The following is a 7,775-nucleotide window of genomic DNA, read 5'->3' as shown; positions in this document are numbered from 1 at the left end:
TTTTTTTCTACAAGATACATATGGAAATCAGTTTCTTACACGCTAAGCAATCTGTACAAGTCCTCTTGGAATTCATTAGGTTGGATTTTGACCTTTTCTTTTGAGTCAGGTCATTATTTGCAAACCCTCTGCATTCAACGACATCACAAATGTGCATGATACGTTAAAGATGGGTCTAGCGCCCTTCAGCTAAGAGGAAGTGCACCGAGAGATCATAAGACATTTATCAAGTGTTATATCACTAGTTGAGTGGCGGTTAACCCCACCACTTTTCTCTGACTAGTATGATTTCCCACATAGGGAGTTTCTTCACTTGCGTTTGACTTCCTATGTGGGCTTGTACTGCATAGTCTGTCTCTCTGCATCAGACCCAGGGGATCCAAAGCTCCAAGTAGGGTGCTGGCTCCTGCTTTGTGTTTAAGAAACATTAGTTGAATCTCCAACTGCAAAGGTATGGACCTTCCAGGTGCCTTTCCATCTGCATCCCTGATGACATACTTTATCATTGAGTCGGCATCCATACGTTTCCAGGGTCCCTTGAAAAGCTGCACATGTGGTTTATAGGGTGTCAACTTAGAACGCAGTTGTGTGGAAAGTTCTACTGCAGCGTATTGGAGAGCCACTTGACGGTTCACGATGAATTTTTATTTTCAGCACCTCATGTTTTGGTCCTGACTTTAGAAATGAGGAAGCTGAGCCTCATATATAATAAGTGACTTGTCCAAGATGACCCTATTGCTATTCTAGCTTCTATAGTGTATCTGGCACATGCTGTGTCCTCAATGAAGAGCGTCTGAGGTGACATGACTTTCCCAACTCCCATTCCAGTGCCCACATCACTATCCCATGACAGGCATGATCTGAGACGGTGGTTACTGGCTGGTTTTCCTTCCAAGGTCCTCTATATCAGAGGTCCGCGGCCTCTTAGGAACCGGGCTGCACAGTAGGAGGTGAGCAGCGGGCGAGTGAGCGAAGCTTCATCTGATTTGCAGCCGCTCCCCATCACTCGCATTACTGCCTGAGCTCTACCTCCTGTCAGATCAGCGGCGGCATTGGATTCTCATAGGAGCGCGAACCCTACCGTGAACTGCGCATGCGAGGGATCTAGGTTGCGCGCTCCTTATGAGAATCTAATGCCTGGCTATCTGCGGTGGAGCTGAGGCGGTGATGCTAGCGCCGGAGAGCGGCTGCAAATACAGGTTATCATTAGCAGAGAGGTTTGACTGCACAGAGACCATGATAAATCAACTGCTTGCAGACTCACATCAAAACCCTATCAGTGAGTGGCAAGTGGAAACAAGCTCGGGGCTCCCACCAATTCTGCATCATGGTGAGTTGTATAATTATTTCGTTATATATTACAATGTAATAATAATAGAAATAAAGTGCACAATAAATGTAATGCGAGTGAATCATCCAGAAACCATCTCCCCACCGTGGTCCGTGGAAAAATTGTCTTCCATGAAACCGGTCCCTGGTGCCAGAAAGGTTGGGAACTGCTGCTCTACATGGGCAGTCAGGAGGGCAGGTATCATTCATGCTAACCCCTGCCCTTGTGTCCCACTCTCCCCTGGTGAGAAAGCCTCATTTTCCCAACATTCACCATTGGAAAAGTGTATGATAATAATAATAACCACCAAACATTGAGGGCATACAATATGCCAGTTAATGTGCTATGTATTTAATTCTCACCCAAGCCTTCTTTTTTTTCTCCTTTTCTTTTTTTTTAATTATTAATTTTTATTGGAGTACAGCTGCTTTACAATGTTGTGTTAGTTTCTGCTATACAGCAAAGTGAATCAGCTATACGTATACCTATAGCTCCTCTTTTTTGGATTTCCTTCCCATTTAGGTCATCACAGAGCACTGAGCAGAGTTCCCTGTGCTATACAACGGGTTCTCATTAGTTACCTATTTTATACATAGTATCAATAGTGTATATATGACAATCCCAATCTCCCAATTCATCCCGCCCACCCCTCCCCCCTTTCACCCAACCCTGCTTAGGTTAGTATTATTACCCTTACTTTATAGAGATGGAAATTGCGCTCAGAGAGGTGATAGAACTAGTTCAAGGCCAGACAGAGGAAAGGCTTGAGCCAGGTGGAGACATAGGTCTGTAACGGCCCCAACACTTTACCCATCGGACTTGGAATTTCCAAACACATTTTTGTTTTTCGATCTTCAGGCACGGAAGTCCTCATTTGACAGGAGGCCGTGTTCCTTTACATTGTGGGAAATGCAATGACCATGAATCACCGTTGGCGGAGAGGGGGGCTCTGATCCCTCCCTCCCGGCCATCCCTGCTCTCAGGCTGGGCCACCCACTTCTCATGGAACCTTCAAATTCTCGGTGTCTGTGGGAAGGAAAGAGAGGGAGTTTGTTTTTCACTTTTGCTGCCATCATTAATTTTATTTAGGAAAGCACTCTGTCTTGAGAGAGAACTGTAAACACTGGGAGAATGAGAGGACCTTGGAGCGAGCTTGTGTGTGCTCCAGACTTCCGCCCGCTGACCCTCGGCTTCCTGACCCAGCAGACTGGCAGCCCCTGGGCTCATGGGACAGACATTGGCTGGAGGCCAGTGTCCGAGTTGAATGGCTCAGGCCGGACAGGACTTCTTTCCAGCCAGGGTGGCAACGAGCCCACTCCTGAGAAGGCGCCTTGGCTTGGAAAACAAACTGTTAGACATTGGCGTCCACAGCAGGGATCTGAGGCCAGAGACATGGCCAGGCACCTTTGGGAGGCCTGGCTTTGCTGCTGGGCTGCTGCAGCTTCTCAGGAGAACCAGGCCCAGCTTAGGAAATGTCCTATCGCCCGAGAGAGCCCAGTGTCTAAGAACTGATATAATTGGGAGACCATTAAAAATTAGAATGTGATTCCAGGGCAGTGTGCCCCGTTTTGCCATCCAAGCCGGCATCAAGCTGTAACCCTTTATTGTGCTGCGCGGCTCTCATCTCCCAGGGGACAGTGAGGGCAGCCCCGGCAGACCTCTGCGTTATGACCCGGCTGCTGGGCTACGTGGACCCCTCAGAACCCCACTTTGTGGCTGCAGTCCTCACCATCGCTTTCAATCCGCTCTTCTGGAATGTGGTCGCGAGATGGGAACCTAAGACCCGAGAGCCGAGTGGGGCCTTCGGGTCCCCCCCGCCCCGGCCTGCTGCACGCTGGGCGGCACCATCCTGCTTCTCAACGTGCTTCGCTCCACGCAGGCCATGCTGAGCCAGAGCCTGGACAACCCCTCGGCCTACCGCGTGGGCCTGGCACTCCTGGGAGTGGGCGGCGTGTTTGTCCTTTCCAGTTTCCTGGCTCTGGGCTTCACGGGGACCTGCCTAGGCGACTATTTCGGGATCCTGAAGGAGGCCAGAGTGACCACGTTCCCGTTCAGCGTCCTGGACAACCCCATGTACTGGGGCAGCACAGCCGACTACCTGGGCTGGGCCATCATGTAAGTCCCGGGCTCCCTCTGTGCCGCCTGGGCGATGGGTCAGCTCTCGTGCCACCGTGGAGCCCAGGGCACTGGTCAGGGTCCCCTTCCTAGAACAGGGGTCGGTAAACTCCCTATTACAAGAGTGGGAGGTCCCCGGGCTGCAGGCAGGTGAAGGAATGGCCGTGGCTGGGGGCCCCACTGCCTTGTTCATGGACACCGAAATTAGAATTTCACGTAATTTTCACGAGTCACAAAATATTCTTTTGATTTTTTAAAACAATTAAAATTGTAAAAGCTGTTCTTGGCAAAAAAAAAAAAATTAGAATGTGAAGTAGATGGCCTGAGTACCTATGATGTTTACTTTTCTTTTAAAATACCCTCTTCCTGTCTCTCTACGGTTATGAATCTACTGCACACTCCTCCAAGAAAAGTTTGAAAACAAATAAAAATCTCCCATAACCCTTCTACCCAGAGATTTAACTTCTATCTTTTAAAAATGTACCTACCAATCATTTTATTTTGTAATTCAGACATCAGGTGTCAGACATCTCATCATAAAATGCTTTATTTTGTTTGTTTGTTTTTCATAATGAGCATTTCTACCCAATATGAACACTAGGTCTTTGACAATGACCTATGAAACCTTTGGGCTCAATGGTTTTCCTACAACATACTCATCTATTTCCATTTTTTTTTCTTACTTGAGCATGTGCTATCCGCTCCTCCCTGTGCCTCTCAGGGGTTTTCTGTGGTGGAATTCCATCACATAGGTTGCTTTCCTCTGCATTGCCCTTTGGATCTCAAAATGGACGGCCCATTTATCTCTCTCTGCACAAGGGCACTTGGAGTTAGGAGTGTCCCTGCTTTCGCTCCCTCGTTTATCTCTGGGGCTTCAGCAAAACCACCGCCAAGCCCAGCCAGGTGTCAGCTCAGCTCTCCCTCGAGGGTCCTCCGTAAAGGAGAGGCTCCGGTGTCCTCTGTGGCCTCGTAAACTGCTGTGGTCCAGTGCGTATCTTGTCATCTGAACCACTACCATCTGAGTTGTGAAATTCACATGTTTAAAAAATTATTTGCTAGAAATCGGAAAAGCTGTTTTTCACCGTCATGTACTTGCAAACCGTTCTCGGCCTTCTGCAGAATTCACTTTTGTTTCTATCTTGCCTTTTGTCACTTGGTTTCATCTGTTGGCCACTCTTTTGTAGCCCTTCTCTATATTCCCAAATTCCTCTTGCTTCAGACCAGGATTTGGGTCTGACTTTCCACACTCTGGTTTTCGCGAGGGGGGCAACTCAGGCTCTTTTGAGAGCATACAGAGCTGGTTCACAGGTACGGGAGGAGAACTTTCCCTGTCTTTCCCACTCCCTGTCCTCTTGTGGCCTCTGTTATTGATGTTCCCAGCTCTTCACTCTATGTCCCTATGCCTCTCCTTCCATCCGGAGTCTGCAGTAGAGAAGTTTCCAGTCGTGGGGGTCACATGCCTTATCTAGTGAAAGTCTTGTCTTATGGATGCCAGAGGCCACTCACAAGCATCTAAACAATTTTTGATGTTTCTTTGAGATTCACAGATAGTAGGCGATGGTATATGTTTCACAGCATTGCTACAAATAAATGATTTAAAAAACAAAATAAGGGAACTCCCTGGCAGTCCAGTGGTTAAGACTTGGTGCTTTCGATCTCTGGTCAGGGAACTAAGATCCCACAAGCTGTGTGGCACGGTCAAAACAACCCCAAACAAACAAAGACAAAAACAAACAAAAAACAAACAAAAAGCAACAAAAGCAAAAAAAAACCCAAAAAACACAAAGCCAAAAAACCCAACCAACAAACCCCCCAAACCAAACCCTTTTCTCCTGTGCTTAGCATTTCTACCACGCTCAATCTGGGCTTTTGAGTTTCCAGGCGCTCCGCCTATCCAGTTTTCCTTCTCTTTGATTGTGTGCTCTCCCTGTCCCCATCTTTCTTTCATGTGCTGTTCTCACCCGAAACCAGTCCAGAGCTCCCTATGCAGTTATGTCAATGTCAGGCCAGGCCGGGCCTGGGCCCAGAGACAGGGGCTGATGTGGGAGAGCCCGAGGGCAGTGTTGGTGGATCTGTGAGCTTGCTGAGTGGTCCAGGTCCTCTGACACATCCCGAGAAGACAGACCCTGAGCTCTGGCCCAGCCCTGCCACTTAGCCCTGTAACCTCGGGAAAGCCAGCCACGCTGACAAAGCTGTCGTTCCACACAGATCCAGTAGAGAGAATAATAGTCCCCACATCGTCACATGGCTGTGACAGATTAAACATACGTAATGTGTCACCAAGGCAACTGACAAAAGTAAGCATTCACTAAATGCTGACTGTTCTTCTTACGAACGATGACAACAACTCTACAGGGAAGGGCTGGCCCCCCCCGGGGCTGACAGGCACTGTGTAGGTCGCACAGGCCACCCACCCCCTCTGGATGCTGGGCTCCTGGTCCCCTGCTTCCTGGCCGGTTTTCTCCTTGCCTGGATCTTTGCACATGAACTCTGCCGCTGCTTGTGCCTTTCCTTCAAAGTTGGTCCCTGGATGCCTACCTGTAGCTCGTACCGTCCAGTCACCTCATGATACCTCTGTGGAGCTCGGTCTCTGGTGACCTGTTCCGCTCTTTGCTCCAAAGGCCCTCAGGTGCGTATTCTTGCCTTTGCACTTACCACGGGTTCAGATGGCAAGTGTCTTGGAAACGGGAATAGGGGGTCCCCCTCATCCCATTCCTGGCCCCTGGCAGGCAGCTGGCCTCAGGGCATCTTCCAATGCTTTTCGGCCAAATGCATGAGGCGCTGAGTGAAGGCAAGGAGAGGAGGTAGATGGATCCCTCCACTTCCTTTGTCGAATCCAGCTTTAGTAGAAAGTTCCTTTCTAGCTGCAAATCCAGAGCAATTCATGTCAAGCACTTAATTTAACATCTTCGTTTCTCTTGAACGATCCCTCAGGTCAAGCCAAAATATATCCACCTTTTAATAGTTTCATGAATTTCCTTTCAAGTCATTTCAATTGGATTCAGTACAATTCATTCGAACAAATATTTGCACAAGGATCATTAGGTGTTGGGCACTGTTATCATCGCATGGCTGAAAAGGGGATGGTCAAGGTTCCTGCCAGGACAGAATTTACATTCTACAAGGGAGCAAGATGCTGAGTTGCTAACCCAAAAATACACAGGGTAAGTTAATTTTGATTAAGAGCTACCAAAACAATCACCAACACCACAAAGGAAGCTGAGTGGAATAATGGGCTGTGACTGACGGTGATGTGTGTGCGTGGGGGTGAGGCCCGAGTGGTGAGGGGCAGCTGCCTTGTGGAGACCCAGGGAGGAGCACATAGCAGAGCAATGGACGTGCAAAGGTCCTGGGGTAGCAGAGAGTCAATGTATTTCAAGGACAGAAAGGAGGCTGGAGTGCCAGAGCACTGAGGGAAGGAGGCCAGGGTGAAGAGGTATGCAGGCATCTCGATTGGAAACAGTGCTGTGTTTTCTCAGGGGCCTGGTACAGAGGAGCCTCTCTGGATTCAGTATGTGGGTGCCGACGGCTGCCATGAATCCTAGAGCCACAGAAAAGGGCATTTCTGAGAGGAATCTAAGTATAAACCCAAATAACAAAAAGATGTTATGTTCAAAATCTGCGAAAATGGATAACAAATTGGAAAAATTTTTAAGTGAGCACTTTAGGAAGTATGTTTCCTTCATTTGCCTTCTGTCATGATCTCTGAAAAGATGAAAAATGGTGATTAAAGCTCTGGGAGGAAGAGTTGAAGAACTCAGGTATCAGTTACCAGGCTTCCCTGGTGGCACAGTGGTTAAAGAACCTGCCTGCCAATGCAGGGGACACGGGTTCGAGCCCTAGTCCGGGAAGATCCCACATGCTGTGCAGCAACTAAGCCCATGCACCACAACTACTGAGCCTGCACTCTAGAGCTGGAGAGCCACAACTGCTGAGCCCATGTGCTGCAACTACTGAAGCCTGCACATCTAGAGCCCATGCTCCACAACAAGAGAAGCCACCGCAATGAGAAGCCCATGCACAGCAACGAAGAGTAGCCCCCGCTCGTCACAACTAGAGAAAGCCCGCGCACAGCAACCGACCCAATGCAACCAAAAATAAATAATACATTAATTAATTTAAAAAAATCATAAAAAATGATATCAGTTACCTTATTACATAAAGAAGATGTGGTATATATACACAATGGAATACTACTCAGCCATAAAAAAGTATGAAATAATGCCATTTGCAGCAAACATGGATGGACCTAGAGATTATCATACTACATGAAGTCAGACAGAGAAAGACAAACATCCTACGATATCGCTTATATGTGGAACCTAAAACA

General features: G+C 48.1%; 1 pseudogene; it reads left to right on the top strand.

Moving 5' to 3' along the window:
- The first annotated feature begins 2,986 nt into the window (after positions 1-2,986).
- On the top strand, positions 2,987-3,449 carry LOC132435590 (phosphatidylethanolamine N-methyltransferase pseudogene; annotated as a pseudogene).
- Positions 3,450-7,775: the final 4,326 nt, after the last annotated feature.

This window comes from Delphinus delphis, chromosome 12 (assembly GCF_949987515.2).
Source record: "Delphinus delphis chromosome 12, mDelDel1.2, whole genome shotgun sequence".
NCBI classification, from domain to species: domain Eukaryota; kingdom Metazoa; phylum Chordata; class Mammalia; order Artiodactyla; family Delphinidae; genus Delphinus; species Delphinus delphis.
Note: the sequence above shows the minus strand (reverse complement) of the source record. Positions and strands in the feature narration are given on the sequence as shown.